Here is a 19326-nt window from a genome sequence, read left to right as displayed (position 1 = left end):
CAGCTTGACATATTGCCAGTCGCTACGTTTGCAGTCCACAAGGCAACAAAATCAAATCATAGTGCTCACGAAAAGACTGAGACCAACTCTGATTGCGGAGCTCTCATCAAAATGGAGTACGTTGTAACACAAGCAGACGACACTTGCTGTGTGCCGGAAGTGCGTAAGTGTACTGAAAAATTGTTCTTGTGCATTCTCTTTATGCTACTTTCTTTTTATAAAAAGAAATTAACTAACATTCCAACTATTACGAAGATCATTTGTTTATCATAAAGTTGGAAAAATTATCACGCGCCCTGGTCAGCCAATCGGATAGCTCGCCCCACTGACGTCATATGGGTGATTTCGGTCATATGGGTAGGGGCGGCTTAAAATTCCGCCGAGCAGTGCACTGCGATCGGCAGCGATGTGCATTTTTAAAACCTTATAGTAAATTACACGCTTTATGCAGAGCACTTAGATGTGTCAATTAATGATCAGAAGGACCTACTCTAACGACTCAGTACGTCTGTAGAAAATCGTCAAAAGCGTTTCAAGGTCCCTTTAAAGGGCCCCTCACCAGGTCTGGCCATGTTGAGCTGACAAGCGCAGAGCATACAGTATGTGATAAAAATTGTGCCTGCAAAGTATTTCATTGCCATGTGCCGCGGAAAGATCCGAAATTTAAACCGAACGCTGTTTTTCCTTCTCGCAGCCGCCACGCTCCAAGCCGGAGGATGATATACTCCCGTCCCTGCACCTACGTAGTCGTGTCTGCAGTGTGACGTAGCTCGTGGCGACACGTGACTGAGAATTATTGGAGGCACCATCTGTTATTTGTGTGATCTGTTGCTTGAATTGACGAATTGAAGTTTAGAGAAAAAAATAAAACACACAAACGGAATGTCTACGTGTTTTTCTTTTACTTCGCACCAAACCAAGAGAGAGCTACTTCTGTTTCGTCTGCTTCTTCCCACGGTCGTGCGGTCACGTGCGCAGGTACCGAAACTGTGCCATGTTCTACTGTGTTCCAGCGCGTGATCATGCCCTGCAATCCGCTTGTTCTGCCTCAGTATTAGCATAGCAGTGAATTATGCCACTAGTACGGTTTCCCTGCACACAGCGTGGAAAATTTGTGCGCTTCACGAACAAGAGAACAGCTCGCGCGCGTTGTTGTCACGGAAGTGCATAGCAGTGAAAAAAAAAGTGAGAAAAATGTATGCGTCACGCGATCCTCGAGGTCCGGTATGGGAGAATGCAGGGAAGGAATTTTGCTTGTGGAGGCTAGACAGGGCGAGTAGAGAGACTGTCTTGCTTTGCAGTAGAGCCCGCCTGCAGAAATCATGAGTTTGTGGCACTGAAATATTTATATATCGGCTATTATTGAGCCCATTTGAAAATTTTCTGCAGCAGAATGCTCCTTAGAGGAAACGTAACAACTTCCAGCATATAGCAAAAGTTTGCTATGGGGCCTGGTGAGGGTCCCTTTAAGGTGCCAACCGTAAGCTGCAGTGCAAGCTGGGCACAGAGAACAATCGCGCCCCCGACAACCTATTCCAGCAGCGCATCAGACATTGCAGTTACAGCGGCATCATCTCGCATTGTTCTCTATGAATAAAGAGTGCTAAGGTGATGCTAAAGGTTTGGAGAGGCTGCGAGCTAAAAAGGACGGACATGCGAGAGCAGACGTCTCAACACCAGCTGCCCTTTTCACTAGTTGGCACTGGTCCGCGTTACTGAACCAAAGCCATGCTTCATTTTATTGTGTCCACAACTAAAAATTGCCGACAAAGAAAAGGAAAAAAAACATCGGGTTCTGGTTCCTTCACACTGCAGCGCTTTGATGACTTGCGGCCATGCACTACTGCACGACAGCGCGCTGAACTACTCGCAAATCTACTGGCATTTTACTGCTGGCAGAACTACTAGCATTCACGCGTCCCTTCGTCCCGACCGTCAGTAGCAGAAAGGCCGAATGCCACACTTGAAATTCATTAAGCATGACAAGCACCTGCGCGAAAACAAGGGTGCGGAGACGAAGTTTGACATCACTCTGGGTACTCTCATCCTGAGCGCGCGATAACAGCGCCATGGTGCGGCCCTGCAGCTGCTCCAGCCGCCTAAGCCGTGATCCATTTCAATCTATGGTCAACTGTACATGCTGCCCTTCACTTTGATGCCAAGTTGGGTCATTGTGCATGTGCCAGTATTGAAACTCTTTGACACCACTACCAACACTACCCCTACCACTACCGTATATAACAATTGTGCGCCAATCATAAGATTGCTAATGACACTAAGGTCAACAATCTAAAAAAAATGGATGCACCACCAATTTGCTTCTTCTTAACCCCATTAGGGCCTACTTTTCTTTCTCCAAGTGCGACCCCCCAGCGTTGAGTTCTTATTTATAGCAGGTTTACCATCGTCAGACTGACCTATATTGCAAAAAAGTTAACACATTTTTCTCAGTGACTATAAAGTGGCAATTATTATTTTTCGTAGAAAAACATGCATTGTTCATTTTTCAATACAGATACAGATGGGTTGCATAACTACTTAGAAGAATAAAATAGTAGATACACCGAAATAGATACGTTCCAATTCGGCACTCACCCACGCCTTGTTCAGTTGCTTCGCAGCCGCACTCGGTACGTGCTGCTCTTTACTAAACCACTTTGACGCCAAATTGAATCGCAGGTGTGAGCACTTTTTATATTGCTTATCATACAAATCATACAATCAATAATCGTGCACCAATCATCGGACTGCTAATGACATTGAAGTCGCCAATCATCTCTAAATAATCAATGCACCCCCAATTTTCTTCATCTTAAACCATCGAGAGTATTTTTCCCCCAAATGTGAACCCTCAGTGTTGAATATTTTTACTGTAGATTTAAAATCTTGAGACTAACAAATTTTGCAGAAAAGTTATCTCAACTTTTTCAGAGCGACAATAAAGTGACCAAACATACTTTCTGCAGGTAAACATGCATTTTTTATTCATGAATACAGATGGGCTTGCATTACCACTTATCAGATTTTTTTTTTAAATACAGAGAGGCTAGAAAGCAACACAGAGGCTAGAAACAGTGACGTGCTCCCAGGGCTCGGTTATGTTAGCAGCTTCCACCATGATGCTATCACTACCATGGGGGTTTTGCTCCAGTGCATAAAGCCAGCCTTTTTGAAACAGCAGTTAATGGTGAAAAAGGGTCCCTAACACTTTTTCCATTAATAGGCACGGCCACTGGATACAACCTTCATGATGACAGAACTCCCAGTTTTCAGAATCATCAATATGGTTACGGACCAATAGTTACGATAAAGAAGAGGCCAGCACTGTGAAGGTGACGACAATAATTAGAGGCTACTAGTATGGGCTGTTGTCTTTTGGCAGAGTGCAGTGTACTCATTTTGTAAATAAACTTGTATGTCGCTTCTTGTCTTTGACTTCCCAAGTAACATATTTGGTGGAGGTAGACATGCCCTGTCCTCGTCATGGGGCTCGCAGTGGATGGTACATCGAGCCTTCCGTCAAGGCTCCCGGAGATGACAGTTCGACTCAACCGGCTCTGACACATGCTGCTACTCCGACGAGCCACATCGTACGCTCCACTCCACGTGATCCTGGCGTATTCATGGAGAAAGATAGGGAAGACGTCGATGACTGGATCAGCCTGTACCAACGCGTCAGCACCAATAACCAGTGTGACTCAACCGTCATGCTTGCCTACATATTATTTTACCTCGGTGGGTTGCACAGCTCAAGTATGGCTTAGGACACACGCAGACGAGCTCACCAGTTGAGATACACTTAAACAAAAGCTGCTGCAGAACTTGTTTGGCAACCCTTACGGTCACCATCTTGCTGCTGTTGTGCCTGACGATCGATCAGAACAAAGGATGATTCACCTGAAGACATGTGGCAATCACAGGTGCTGATCCCACCTCATTGTTCACTCAAGGAAGCTGAATCAGCATCACGAGTCTTACGGACAGGTAGTCACGTTCCAGATCCTTGGCTTTCGAGCACCCAGAAATGACAGCTCACTTAAAGCTAACAATGGCACCCTCTCCTGACCATCACGAAGAGGTCACTGATTGATGAGAGGGTCATTGACTAGAACTACCAATAAAGGCATCAATGGCCGGTTCAGTTTGCCATGTGGAAGCCGCCTTGTATTGTGCAACGTTGGGAGCAGGATGTGGTGAATGGTAAGGCGTTTGTGATTGTCCTGTGAAATCCCTTGACGAGAGAATGAGGGAAATAAATGGCATAAAAAAAAGTGGACTGGGATGGATGCGAGAAGGAAGAAGCTCTGACATACACACTCTAGCATGAAATACGCTCTTAAAGTTAAGAACCGTGTGTATAAAACTCAACCATGTATTTCTGAATATAAAACCTTTTCTCGTTCTCGTAACTGTCGCTCAGAACCCTTCTTTTTGCCGGCACCAGGCACAGCACCATACATGGAACCGACTTCACAATACAGGCCGGCAGCTTATGAGATCGATTCGCATTGGCTACATTGGTGTGGTGAGTGCTACGTGTTTGCTTCTCTTTTCCCAAGACTCATAGCGCAGGTAATCCATAATAGTGTTTGGTGTTGTTAGTTAAATAATTACATACATCAAGAATATAGTGTCTCGTGGGCTGATTGCTAGTGGGGAAGGAACACAGGGTGCTTTGTGAGCATGGAGATGTTGCATATCCAAGAACTCCTTGAAAGTCATGAGCAGATGAACATTTTGGTTGGCCCTGCGAAAGGCAAAATGTAGCAATTAGACCTTCTGCAGAATGAGGAGAGGAGTTGGGAGGAGGCTGGTGAGGCAAGGAAAATTGCTTTGTAAAAAAGAGCACGAAGAACAAGAAATTCTGCAGTCTCCTAATAGTGACAAGGATGGACTAGCTATTCCCTGATGTTTGCTCTTCGTGTCACCAGAACTCTTGCTAGTACAAGTAAGCAGATGCTAGGAGGGTACGTTTGTGTTTTCTAGTGGGGATTATTTTACTCATTCACCTTCTTTAAATAGCAAACTTCAGTTTTAAGGAAGGGTGAATTTTGAAGGCTAACGAATTCGCCATGGAAAAATTCAAAGCGCAGGACCTCCTTCTAATTTGCAAAGAGTTGGGCATTCTCACCAGCTCCGCAAATACACAAGAAGCAGTTCTCGACGTCATGAACGCAGAAGATGCGACAGTCCAGGAAGCTGAAGAGGCTTGGGAAACCATTGTTGAAAGAAAGCAAATGGCAGAGGAGTGCAAGAGGTGCAAGTGTGAAGCAGGAGAGAGGCAAGAGAGGTGCGAATGTGAAGAAGAAGAGGCGTGCGAGGCGTCAGCATGAAGAGGCAGAAAGGCGCAAGCGTGAAGCAGAGAGGCGCGAGCATGAAGAGGCCGAAAGGCACAAGAGTGAAGCAGAGAGGTGCGAGCATGAAGAGGCAAAAAGATGCAAACTTGAAGCAGAAACACACCAGAGGCATGTGCAGGAGGCAGCACAATGGCATGTTCTTGGAATGGAAGAGCTTGAGCAGAAAAGTCAGATACTTAGATGGCAAATAGCGCGATTCCTGCTCCATACTTTCAGGGCAGAAGAGGATATAGTTCATATCCTCGCCGGTTTTGAAAGAGTGTGCGTCGTATTTTCCTTTTGTGGTCTGTCTCAGGTGTTTGTGCTGTAAGTTTAAGTTCAGAATTATGTACAAACTAGGCCCAAATGAAGTTTTACTGAGAAAGAGGGTGTCAGCCGGGACTTGTGGACCAAGATATTACCAACACTAATCCTGTTCAGTATTGCTGTTTCATGAACTGCTTCTCTGAGGACAAAGTGTGAGACTACAATAGGGCTACGGATTCTTTAGACCCTTCTGTATAGCATTTCAAACCGACTTTGAAGGGCAAAAAGAGAGAGCAGCAGAACTCGCCAAGCATTACCGCCCGCTCCGAAGTTTCCGAAGTAAGTCGTGACAATCAGAAACAAACGACAAAGCAGGATATGGTTCCCGGAAGCCAAAGGGTAACAAGTATTTCCGTAGGAATTTTAAACCGGAGACTTCTAATCCCCCCAGCACAAATCAGGAGAAAGAGGGTGACACACCTAAAGTAGCAGAAGCAACGAAGATGCTCCCGCTGATGGTGCACACACATTGCAGGCACGGAAGATCGTTGTGTATTACAACTGCGGAGGAAAAAACCACACAGCCAGGAGCTGTGATAAGTGGGTGGTATTTGTCATAATTCAGGAGTCCGATAAGAGCATGCAGCCATATATGGGACAGCTTTCACTGAACGGCCAGGTGTGTACGGAGGCGGCAATTTCGGCCAGCCTGCCAGAGCAAGTAACCTACTGATCGCCGAATAGGCCAGAGCAGGCACTGACAGAACGAGGAGAACCCTTCTCCAATATGGGAGCTTTCAGGGCAAAAACATGGGAGGAGGCTCAGAGACTGATAGGCGCATTCCCTATTGCGCAGCAGTCAGAGGACCATGAAATGATTCTTGAGGCAGCTGAGCACAGTGATGAGTCAATCATGCTGGTAGCTGGAAGCGAGGGGAAGGCAGTAGACAGCGGCGTTTTTTTCTGCGCAAGAAACGGAGGGTCCATTAGTCCAAGTGTGTACGTAGGCGGCAAGCTCGGCCAGCCTGCCAGGAAAAGTTGCCTATGGCTGTTTGCATTCGTCAGAGCAGATGGTGAAGCAAAGGGATAGGCCCAAGATGAGAAAGGCAGATGGGGTAAGGAGCATGGAACCAAACATGTGAAGCGACAAGGCCACACAGGCAAATGCACGAAGGTCAGGATCCGGCCGGAGACTGTGAAAAAGGCAAAGGACGGTAAATCCCCAGCTTAGGCGTTTCCAGAGATCGACGTGACACATGTTGCAATAACGAGAGCTTCATGAAGATTCAGACGTAGTAACAGTCACCTAACAGCACTGCAGCCGTCTCTTCATAAGCAGAGGGACAAAGGCAAGCATCCTGTAGGCTGCTACAAGAGCCGGTCACTCACAGGGGCAAAGAAAGGCAAATGCCTAGCACCTAAGGGAACAGTGCGTGTGTGGGTTTGTAAATGTAATCTTCTCTCAGTACTTGGAGGCTGCTGTCCTAAAGTTGTAGCTACGAGGTGCGTCAGGAAATTAGAGGCTTTTGCCTGCTTCAAGACTGCAACTTGCAAAAGCCGTGAAATGCATCACGCACTCCAGCTCGTCTGAAATCTGAAATCAGGCAGACAGGTTTGCAAATTGTTTTGCTCTTTTGATTCGTGTTGTAATTAGCTTAGTTGAACGATGAATGCTTAAGAAGCATAAGGAATACCACAAAATTTTGTTAGGTGGTTAGCATTTTCGGCTCACGTTAGATCTCCAATTACAAACAAAGTTTATGTCACAACACACGTAGAATTGCCAGCCAAACGAGGTTAGTGTTGCACACAGTTTGGAACATCCTTTCTGCGTGTGGTAGAAAGGATGACCCAGATTCGCTGCCAAAGCTTGCGAGTGGTGGCAGAGGCGAACACTCCAGAGGTTAGTTCTTGTAGTAACACATGAATGCCCAAGTATATGGATGGGGAAACCGCGTCGCGGTAGCTGAATGGATTAGAGCATTGCACGTGTAACGCAAAGACGTGGGATTGTTCTCCACCTGCGGCAAGCTGTTTTTTCATCCACTTTCATTGCCTTTAATTTATCATTTCTTTAATTCAACTAGTAAACAAAAGTTTTTTTTCCCACATGTTTCCTTGGTGTCTCTGTTTGTTGGCTTCTCAAGGTATGATTAACAAAAACTGGGCCCATCGCTTAACCCCCTTTCTTCTCATTCTTACATAATGAGGGTCTTGAATCCGACAACATTGATGCCTTCAGGTAGCATGTGCAGGTTTATTGACCAGGTGCCTGCACCCTGAAAAATCATGTACTTACGCTGCCTGCGGCAGAAAGGATGTTTGACATCCGCCGACAAGGCTTGAGAGTGGGGGTGCTGGCTAACACTCCCAAGGTTAATTCTCGTAGTAACACATAAATACCCAAGAAAGTGGATGGGGAAACCATGCCGCAGTAGCTCAATTGGTTAGAGCATCGCACGCATAAAGCAAAGACGTGGGATCGTTCCCCACCTGTGGCAAGTTGTTTTTTCATCTACTTTCATTGCCATTATTTTTCTTAATTTCAATTAATAGGTATTTACTCAATGTTTTCCTTGGTTTCCCTGTTTGTTGGCTTCTCATATGATTAATAAGAACTAGGCCCCTCAGTTGACCCCCTTTCTTCTCATTCATACAGTTTGGAAGCTCACACGCAAGTTGCGCAAGTGGATAAGTTATGGTTTTGCAGGAGTTCATACAAGTCATAACGTGCAGGAGTGTTTTTAGACACGTTTTGTAGATTGCGCACAAAAACTTCAATTTCTTCAACAATACTAAATTTTGAACGTTTTAGGAGCTTTTGTCAAACACAGGACATTGTTGGTCTGTTCTGCTCAAGGTATGGCAGACTTTCTTTAGTTAGTTTAATTACTTCCTTGAAAAATCAGATAATTAAACACTCAAGAAAGGAAAGCGTCAGTGAAGATAAAAGGCCTCAGTGTAATTGCTTGTAACTTGCTTTCGATAGTTTGCATGATTTGTTGGAAGTTCTTTTTTTACAGGTCAGAATTGGTGATTTATTCTAATCACACTGCATCATATTATCCAAAGGTACGTCACATAAATATGGCCACCTGTTCGGGTAGGGCGTAGCCTTACAGTAGCACAATTAAAAGTGAACTAGAAGAAAGGCAAAATAAATCAGGCCTTCTGAGCCAATTTTTAAGTGATAAGGCTTGTAGATGGTTTACACATTTGTTTATTTCGCAATTTGGCATCATGTCATGATCATGTAGCTATCTTGTACCAAGTGTTACAGATATCAATCAATCAAAGTCAGTTCTCCCTTCGTCTTCCTGATCTGTGGAAGCTCTAATTCATGATTACTTAGCTTCATTACATAAACTTCGTTTGTGCCTATTTGCACGGAGACATAGTTGAAAGTTTCCTCGTGCTTGTCCAGATTAATGTGAACCGTGTGTTTCATGGTTTCCCTTCAGATAGGGGGTTGTCAGATTATTTCAACTTGTACAGGCTGGCAATGAGTGGCCTGCATGTGGCGCTTGCGGCATTGTGCAGGGCTGACAAAGGTCGTTCCGTGGAGCTTGTCATCTTGCATCTATACAGTCAAGTCAGAGCCCACCTATTAGGATGCCTTTGGCCAGAAGATCTTAATTCTTGGAACCTGCATCCCAATGGCTTTGAGAAATGCAAGCATCAAGCCAGCCGAGCTGCATCGAACAACTCAACGTCCTGATGCGCCGTCTGGTGGCAGGGGTGTTGTGCCTGACAATCCCTCAGAAAAAAGATGCTTCACCGGCGGACATGTGGCTATCATGGGCGCTGATCACGTCTCATCGTTCACTCAAGGAAGCTCAATCAGCGTTGCCTGAGTAGTAGAACAGGCAGTCAGGCTCGAGATCTTCAGCTTTTCAAGCACCCAGAAATGACAGCTCATTTCAAGATAACAATGTCACCCTCTCCTGAGCATCACAAAGAGACCACTGATTGATGACGGCGTCATTTTCGAGAACTTACAGGGAAAGGCGCGATCCTTCTGCACCTACCTAAGTCCATACCTATGCCAGCAGCCCCCGGAATCAGTGCAGTACTGGCACAACGCCAGCACAGCAACGACCATATTACCACTTATGCCAGCAGACACCTTCCAACCTTCAAGCATGACCATTCCATCATTGAGCTCGAGTATCTGGCACTAGTTTGGGCAGTTGCAAAGCTATGCCTATAATTATATGGCCAACCCTTTTCAGTCATCACACACCAGAACGGACATTGCTGGTTGTGCTCACAGAAAGACCCTACAGGTCTACTTCCTCACTGGGCGTGACGCTGACAAGGACATTCGTATTCTGTCATTTACAAATCTGGCTGTCTCCACAAGAACACTGATTGCCTGTCTCGTTACCCAGTCAACGAGCCTGATGACACTGTCTGTCACACCGCCAATGGCATTTTCTCTGTGTCTGCCTTCCCTAACAATGCCGTTGAGCAGTACTGAGACCTATAACTTCGAGCAATCATTGAGCATCTGCACTCTTCACCTAACAATCCCTCTCTTCGCCGATATGTCCTCCAGGTTGGCATTCTCTAACGAGGGAACTTCTACCATGGCGGGTCTGATTATATCTTCTTGTCGTGCCCAAACTTCTACAACGCACTCTGCTCTTTGAGTTCTATGATGAATCTACTGCAGGACACCTTGGGGTATCTCTCAGGTACAACCCCATCCGCCACCGCTTATTCTGGTCTGGTGTCGCTCAGCTCATCCGATAACATGTTGCTGCCTGTGATTTCTGCCAGCACCAGAAAGAGCCACAGGCGCTACATGCTGATCACCGTCCCTGCAGAACAATTCTTCCATGCTAGATTAGAGCTCCTCAGCCCTTTTACCACGCCATCCACTAGAAACAAATGGGTAGCCGTTGCAAATGATTACGCCACCTACTAAGGGTGGCGCCAATCACACGGGCTCTCCTGACGAGTTGGGCCACTGACGTTGCACTTTTTCTTCTATGACATTACCTTGCTCCACGGCGCCCCGTGACAGATTTTTACTGATAGTGGTCACAACTTTTTGTCAAAAATTATCACCGACATCTTGCGTTCCTGCTCCACACAACACAAGCTGACCACCTCACATCATCCTCAAACCAATAGACCGACGAAGCGGTTGAACCGTACTCTCACAGATATGCTGTCCATGTACGTTTTGAAGAACTGCTATGCTTGGGACGTTGCCCTTCCTTACATTTGCCTATAATTCTTCTCGCTGCCACAATTTTTCTATTTATTGTAGGGTCGCAACCCAACCTTGCCCCTGGATACTACATTTCTCTCTGAACCTCCTCGACAGGCGAGTATGCGCAGTGCCATCGCCTTGGCCTACCAAGCTTGCCAACTTGCCCGTGGTCGACTGACGGCATCGCAAGCCACTCAGCAGCAACTCTACAATGCCTGCCACTGTAACAGACAATTTTTCCTTGGTGTGCACATGTTCCTGCGGTAACCCTCTCGTCATGCTCGACTTTCAGAGAAGCTCCTTTCCTGATAGACAAGGTCCTGCCGCATGCTCCACCAGGTGACACCAGTGATCTACGAAATTGCTCCCGTCAGCTCAATGTCACCCTCTACTAGATCATCCAGTGATGTTGTGCATGTCAGTAGGCTCAAGGCCTACTACAGTGCTTCCAAGCCAGGCCTTTAGTTGGACCGGGTTGGCACTTTTACCGACGAGGGTAGTGCTATGGACCAGTAGTTACGATGCAGAAGAGGCCAGCGGTGTGAAGACGATGATTAAAGGCTAGCTCGGGCTGTTGCTTTTGGTGAAGTGCAGCGTATTCATTTTGTAAATATACGTGCATATAGCTTCTCATTTGCATTTTCCCCTGTAACAATATCATTGAATGCGAGCTCATACTTCTTCCAGTCTTCCAAATTTGCAGTTACGTGTCAAGCAACACAGTGTTGCACTCTGTCAGCACCACGGAGTAAGACATTTCGAAGGTGAAACTCCTGTCAGCGCGAGCGAGCGCGGGCGACCAGATAAGGTCACAATTGTTGCATGCGCCAACGGGACCGTATGCAGTTGCGGCGCCATGCGGCGGGTCTTAGAAGCCACAGCGAAAAAAAAAGAATGCAGCGCGCTCGCATGCGGCTTTGGTGCGCTCTTTGGCCACTTCTTCCGTGCCAGGCGTGCGCAGCTGAACGGGAGCAACACGCTCGGCTGGTTGCCCTGGCAACCGAAACGGTGGTAATTTCTATCCAGGCCGCCAGCTTGAAAATGGTTCCGCGGGCTTGTGACCTTTTCTGGTCGCCGCAAACAGTGGAGTTTCCACTCTTAAATGTTTCTTGCTCCGTGCTCAGCACTATCATTGGCTAACAAATTGGCTGTCTGCTGCTTTGTACTGCTTCTACAGCAAATTTTCCACATTGTTTCCGCGCTTACCTAGAGAGAGAAATGGCAGAAAGGGGGGTGTTAAGGCGCCACTTCACCTTTCACTTATAGCCCTTTTTCTTTCATACTCTCTATCTCTCTCCGGATCCATATGAAGTACCATTATGAGTGGTGCAGATGCAATGCAGCTGGCGCCTCTTGCGCCAAGCTGCGATGCCCTCCGTGGCTTTGCGAGATGCACTGCGCGGAAATGGTGGCACATTCAAAGTCTCATAGGTAACCTTTCCACCCTGCCTTAACACTGTTCGTTTAAAGGGAACTTAGCAATGGAAATGTCAAGCACAGTATGAAAACACCATCCAGAAGACATAACTGATGGTTGTGTCTAACATGCTATGATAACATGTCATTTTATATGGATTCTTAAACGTAATCTTTCCTTGCATGTTTGTTCGAATTTTTTACTGCTGCTACTGCCTTACAAGCCGCTTCAGGCAGTGGATAAAAGTGTGCATGTACATGGCAGGAGTGAGGTAGAGAGGAAAGGTGATGCAAGAGGCTCGTTTCATTTTTTTCCATCCTGCTGCATTTGCCAAAGACCCTCAGGGTAGTCACCAGATAAGCCTCTTGACAGCTGTAGTTATCCGTGAGCCCCCCCCAAAATCATTGCAGAAACTGCAGCGCTTTTTACTCTTCTATTAATGTGCTAGTCTCGAGGGGAGATAATACAGAATGCAGAGGATGGGTAGAACCTACGCAGTTGTGAAATGAGTAAACAGTCTTGCCCCTCCCACTTTCCATACAGAGTGGGGAGAGGAAGGTGGGAGAGGGAAAAGGTGACATAAGAAACAAAAAAAGACCACATGCTCTCAAACTAAAGGTGCAATACATTAAATTTCTGCTATATCTGAAATATAGACAACACGCAAATTTGCCAAGTGGACAACTGGCGTGGGGTGCGTACACGCCAAGCTTCATTACATCACCGTAGGGTCTAGGCAACAAAACAGAAGAAGCAGCATGTGAAATCGACCCTTCTGTGCTCACAGCGGCAGCTTTGCGGCTATAGTCAAGGTCGCAGGTTCAATCCTGACTGCAGCAGCCGCATTTCAACCAGAGTGAAATGCAAAAACGCTTCTGCATTTAGGTATAAGTGCACGTTAAAGAGACCCTGAAAGAATTTTGACAATTTTGTAGAAATGTACTGAGTTGTTAGAGTTGGCACTTGTGATAATTAGGTGACAAAAAGCGGGTAATTTATTATAAGGTTTTAAAAGCGTACTATCACGCTCAGTATAATCTACAACACGCGACGCTTCGCCATGCGCTTTTGTGTTGTAGCTCATTCTGAGCGTGATTGTACATCACTACCAATCGCAGCACGCCACTCCTCCGAGTTTTCAACCTCCCCTGGCCAAGTGACTTGAGGTGACCACATGACGTCAGTAGGGCGAGCTGTCCGATTCGCTGCTCAGGGCGCATTATCGATACTTTTCCCAACTTTACGGTGAACAAATGTGGTTTGTAATAGTTGAAATGTAAGTTAAGTTGTTTCTACAAAAAAGAAAGTACCAGAAAGAGAATGCACAAGGACAATTTATCGCTATACATAAGCACTTCCAGCATACAATAAATGTTGTCTGCTTGTGTTACAACATGCCCCATTATGACGTGAGCGGCGCAGTCGTTATTGGTCTCGATCTGTGTTTCCGCGAGCAATACAGATTGCCCTTGGACTGTGGGCTGCAAACCTAGCGATTGGCAACATGTCAAGCTGCAATATCATGTTCCTCGGCAAGGCAAACATGTGAGCAAAGTGGCTGCAGCGCTCGTCGGTATCCAATCGGCACCAGGATTTGCGCATTTGCGGCCGTCACGCCACACTGAAGGATTACCATATACCTCAACAGTGTCTCGCATGTGCAACCTTTCAAGTAAACCCAAGCACAAGCGGACTGGGCCTGGGTGTTTTATGGGATGAGTGGAAGCGCAAATGTGAACGCCCTGCATGGTGCAGCCACTTGGTGGCAGACTGCTCAACCACAGAACTAATATAGCAGTAAACAAGTGCATTGTATTTTCCTGCCGGTGTAAATTTTTGATAGGAACTTAGCCATGAACATGTCTTTCTAAACGTTTAAAATTGTTTAGGCTTGGTTACAACTATATTAGCTCTTCGTTTCGCTGGTTAACCTCTGCACCACCAGTTGCTTGGACCACGTAGACCGATCAGGCCGCTCACATACGTCTAGGCTAAAACTCCATTACAGCAACAGTAGTATGGGGAGGGGCTTTAGTTTAGGCCTCCACCCACCCGTCAAAGCATCCAGCTCACCTGTGCTTACTGGAATATCGGACACACTTGGTGCTGCTACAGAATGCTCACAACGTACACTGCTTCGCACACTGGCTCCAAGACAACCACAAGTAGACAACACGACATCCCATCATGAGGCAAAGCCAGTGGAGGTGGAGCTTAATCCCGATCACTCGGCAAATGGGTTTAGGAGAAAATGCATGGCTATGGAGGAGGGTAACTTGTAATTGTCTCTAGCTCTCTTAATATGAGATGCTTCACACAAATTGTGGTACGAATATTTACTGTACCCTACGCGTCTACAAAACTTTTTTGAACCATTGAAAAAAAATTAAACTGTGTTTTTACGAGCCAACACCTAGATCTGATTACAAGGCACACTGCAGTGGGTAACTTCGAAAATATGGAACACCTGGGGTTCTTTAACATGCACCTAAAACATGGGTGTTTTCGAATTTCGATCCCATTAAAATGTGGCCAGGATTCAATCCCAGGACCTCATGTGCAGCAGCCCAACAGCATAGCCACTAAGAAACCAGAGCGGATCCTGAACCGTTTCAGCGACCCTTTAAAGGACACAAAGGTGTCAAAATCCGTAGTCTGCCATTATGGCATGCTTCATAATTTGAGTGTAGCGTTGACACATACAACCCCATAATTATATTTATGTTTAACACATCTGCCACGATACAATGTGCCATGAGAGGGAATGACAATACTCAACCCTCTTGTAAGTCATGAGCAATGACGTACAACTCCTCAAGAAATGGGTTCCTGTAGTAACGGAGGTGTGACAAAACTTTATCAAAGGTGTGCAATGTTAGCAAGCAAGAGTGCAAGCCCTAAACCCTTGTTGGTAAGATTGCTGGCAAATTAGAGCATGAACTTGTGTGAAGAAAATGTGCAGAGACCATAGATGATGACTATCAATGTAAGCGAATAGCCTATAGGAATGTGAACAAACAAAAGAACAAGAAAGAGCGAACGAATGTTTTCCTTGCAGAGTCCAACCACCAACCATTACACACCTCCAACTAACAACAAAAATGGTCGAAAGAGCCAAAGAAATTCCCTTCAAAAGATTTCGTCGCAGCCACACGTCCATGTCAGAATGAAATGCAGAGTACACCACACTGCTACACATAAAGCCCAGAGCAAGTGGCAAAGTTTCAATAATATACCACCATAAGGACGGTTGCCGATCACAACTCAGACAAACACCGAGACATCTAAGCATAACTGCAGCCTTGCAGAACTATTTGTGATGCTGAAAAAATTTAAGCGATTGTTTTGTCCAACTGACATTTCCCATGTACAAGACCTGATCTATACTAACACTTTTGCCATTACTCGCAGGCATCGCTTGTGGCGCAGCAACTGCATTGTACAGATAGGCACAGTCTTATGACAATGAGTCAGACATTGAGGATGCAACTGCCAAGTGATAGTGCACCTGCCTCAAAAGACCTTGAAAAGTAACAATATTCCCACAAGAAAATTACTCACAGCTGCGGACGTATAGTCGCAGTTTGCAACACAATTATCTCTGTATGATTTATTGTCTCGGGGCAGCTGGGCACAAATTTTCTGGATTCATCTATTGTTTCTTTTGTGATGACATCAGGCACGAAGGGCACCACAGTATCATAAGAGTTCTGGCCTAGACAAGTTTATATGCGCATTTAATGCATTTTGGGAATTTTTAACAGGTAACTGGCCGGCCTTACTGGCCTAGATCTGAAAATGCCTTGCCACCTGTATAGCACAACAGTGATAGAGTGTCACGCATCACTCAAACGACATTTAATTCAATCTTCCTTTACCGGAGCAGCTCAAGTAAGAGAAGCATCAGCATGCCTTGAGCAAGAGAATATACATACCAGATTATAGACTGAGCAACCACCAGCAATCAGCGCTTGCAGCTAATTGTTGTCAACGGTGCAGAGTTAGGCTAGACCTTGACGGGCCCAACTAACATCAGAAGAAGCTGTAACGACAGCAGTAGCACAGTAAAACAAATTAGACAAATGACGGTACAACCATCCTGGGATATGTGCCTTGAGCACTTCACCGCGTAACTGTTGCAAAGCGAAAAAATGTGCTCCTCGCGCAACAAGGAAAAATGTTCTTTTAGCTGTAAACTCTCGAATGCGTAGCGTTCGTCCGGGTAGCGCGTTATAGATGTCCTAAAAACAGCAGACAAGATTAAGGCAGACAGACTACCTGTGTCACATACCGTATTTGTGTTACTACAATGTCGACCTCGGATGCAAAGTTACGCGCATGACATATTGTTACAAGGCGGGAGACGTCTATTTAGAAGGCTCGGCACTAAAGGAGTGGATGGAGCGAGGCCGCTACAGCAAAAACAAAATCCTGTTCACCCGCTCCTTTTCTTCTTTGTGTGTACAAGCGTGCCGCTACACAATAAACAAAGAAAGCAACGGACGTAGGTATAATGAGCTGATTCGTGCACTCATCCATGTTTACCTTTGGAGGTGGTCGTAAGCGACAGCAGCAGGGAAGTTTGTTTACCTGCCCGCTCACCACGTGCATAAGCCCATAGTGTTTCTTACAAAAATTCCTAGAGGGAACTCTCGCGCTAGTGTCTACGGGAGCTGCAATGGGAGTGGTTGTACCCACGACCTACTGGAACTGCAGGCCTGCACAGATGTCCCACTTCTTTGGGAGCAGCTTGCCCACACTTTCGTTCAACCGATGGCCGTAGGTGGCGCTTTTATAACCTGTTCGTCTGGTACGCGGTGGGCGGCTGTGCAACGAAATAATCCAAACGCCAGTGAATTTAATCCAGACACAACGGAATTCAAGAACTTTTGGATTTCAAGCCTTCTGAAAATTTGTGAACATATTATGAGTTAACACCTTGAAAATGAAAGAGCGAGGTGATAGATCAGTAGCTATCCTGCCACGGGACTGACGACAACTTTTGGAGGTTTTGAAGCGAAAAGCTTCAGCCGGCGTATGTCGGAATTGGCTCCGTAAGCATGTTCGGAGTCAAATTGGCTCCGTAAGCATGTTCGGAGTCGAATTGGCTCCGTAAGCGTGTTCGGAGGCGGCGCAGGTGGCCACTGCCGCGCGCTTGGCGTCATCGTTTGACGTTCGCCGCAAGTGCGTGTTTATCGCAGAGGCCGACTTATAACCGCTTGCCGGAGAATAGACGTGCGCATTCAACATGGAAGGAAAAGAGAGTGATACTACCGATACAGAAAGCTGTGTTTATGGCTGTACAGAAATCGCAAGACAATGTGCCCAACAATGATGAATAAAGAAGTTTAATAATCCTGCATAACTTATGGTATATATCATTGATAAGCAATTTGCATAACTAAACAAGGCACATATATAGCATAAACATAAGCTAACCAAAGCATATCCATAAGTGAAACCGTGAGCATAACCATAGGCTAAACCGTAAGCATATCCATAATTTAAGCCATCAGCATATTCATAAGTTAAACCGTAAGCATATCCATAGGCTAAATCATAAAGCATAACCATAAACTAAACCTTTAGCATAAAGGCTAAATCATAAAGCATAACCGTAAGCTAAATCATTCGCATCACCGAACCTTTTCCCTTTGAGATATCCAGGCTTAACCTTTGCTAAGCCCCAGCCATTTTTTTTTATTTTCTACTTCGTTATGAGAATGACACAGCAGATGACAATTCTCGAAATTATTTGAGAGGAAACGTCAGCATGAGTACGTCGAGTTAATGGTACACATGCGATTTCGTCATGGCTATCAAACGAAGCAATAAAGGTTGATTCGATGATAATCACGAGGCCGAGCTCGCCATGAGGCTTCGGTGGCTAGCGAATACGATTCACTATTCTACTGCCATATCCGCAGCCTCCAATCAAAGACCTAGTCATCAGTACCGTTAAAACAGTCATGAATACCATTTAATTGCATAACTGATATGGTCGAGTCACTAGTGATCACAAGTGAAATACAATGTGCAGTTCGGGGTTCTTGGTGTTTCGCGCAACATAACGTCATTTACATGCAATGAAATACCATAACACGAGTGACTCACTATGCCTATATAAACTCGTATTCTTAAGTCACTGGCGAATATTATTCGCCTATTTTACTATCCCTGAGACAGCTTTCCCTCGTGAGTGCCGTCAGTTATCAATGAAGCTGCAAAAGGACGAGCATTCTTGCGTTACCACTGCCAACTAATACCGCCGAGTTTTTATCATCACTAGTGATGCGCTCATTGCGATGTTCTCGAATTTTCATGCTGAATAGCGTCATAGATATAAAATGAGATGTCATTCAGACGGCTATTCACTAACTATAATTTATTAACTATAGGAGATTCTAAGATTGATTCACTCTAGTGATAAATAATCACTTTGTGTAGTTTGATGGTCACAGCCATCATATATGCACGCCGTCAATAGTATAAATTAAAGTCTCAATAAATGATAGTTTTAATGAGTCAACATTGCTAGCTGGCATTGCAGAGCCATTAATGATCACTAGCGATAAGCTCTGTTCGGTGTTCTTGCACATTTATGATGCATAGCGTTATGCATGTCAAATGAAACTTTCAAACAATAACCCACTTACGATCATTTACGATCAGTGAGCATTTGGTCTGCTACCATTGCTACCTGATAGTGAACAAGGATTTGTGATCACTAGTGACACAATGTTGTGCCACTAGTGATCACTAGCGACTAGTGACGTTACGTTGCGCAAAACACCAAGACCCCCGAACTGCACATTGTATTTCACTTGTGATCACTAGTGACTCGACCATATCAGTTATGCAATTAAATGGTATTCATGACTGTTTTAACGGTACTGATGACTAGGTCTTCGATTGGAGGCTGCGGATACGGCAGTAGAATAGTGAATCGTATTCGCTAGCCACCGAAGCCTCATGGCGAGCTCGGCCTCGTGATTATCATCGAATCAACCTTTATTGCTTCGTTTGATAGCCATGACCAAATCGCATGTATACCATTAACTCGACGTAGTCATGCTGACGTTTCC

At 45.5% G+C, this 19326-nt stretch overlaps 1 protein-coding gene across 5 annotated transcripts in view; it reads right to left on the bottom strand.

The window, feature by feature from the left end:
- LOC139053226 (zinc finger protein 182-like) overlaps positions 1 to 16925 on the bottom strand; it is a 54905-nt gene extending 37980 nt beyond the window's left edge. For 2 of the 5 annotated variants that reach the window (XM_070530319.1, XM_070530315.1), the window contains exons 1-2: positions 16787 to 16925; positions 16177 to 16283 (exon numbers count right to left, since the gene is read on the bottom strand). The gene's annotated coding sequence lies outside the window, so the exon portion shown is untranslated. The other 3 variants (XM_070530316.1, XM_070530317.1, XM_070530318.1) reach the window with 3 other exon arrangements.
- Positions 16926 to 19326: the final 2401 nt, after the last annotated feature.

Source organism: Dermacentor albipictus, unplaced genomic scaffold (genome assembly GCF_038994185.2).
Source record: "Dermacentor albipictus isolate Rhodes 1998 colony unplaced genomic scaffold, USDA_Dalb.pri_finalv2 scaffold_83, whole genome shotgun sequence".
Classification (NCBI taxonomy): Eukaryota; Metazoa; Arthropoda; class Arachnida; order Ixodida; family Ixodidae; genus Dermacentor; species Dermacentor albipictus.
Note: the sequence above shows the minus strand (reverse complement) of the source record. Positions and strands in the feature narration are given on the sequence as shown.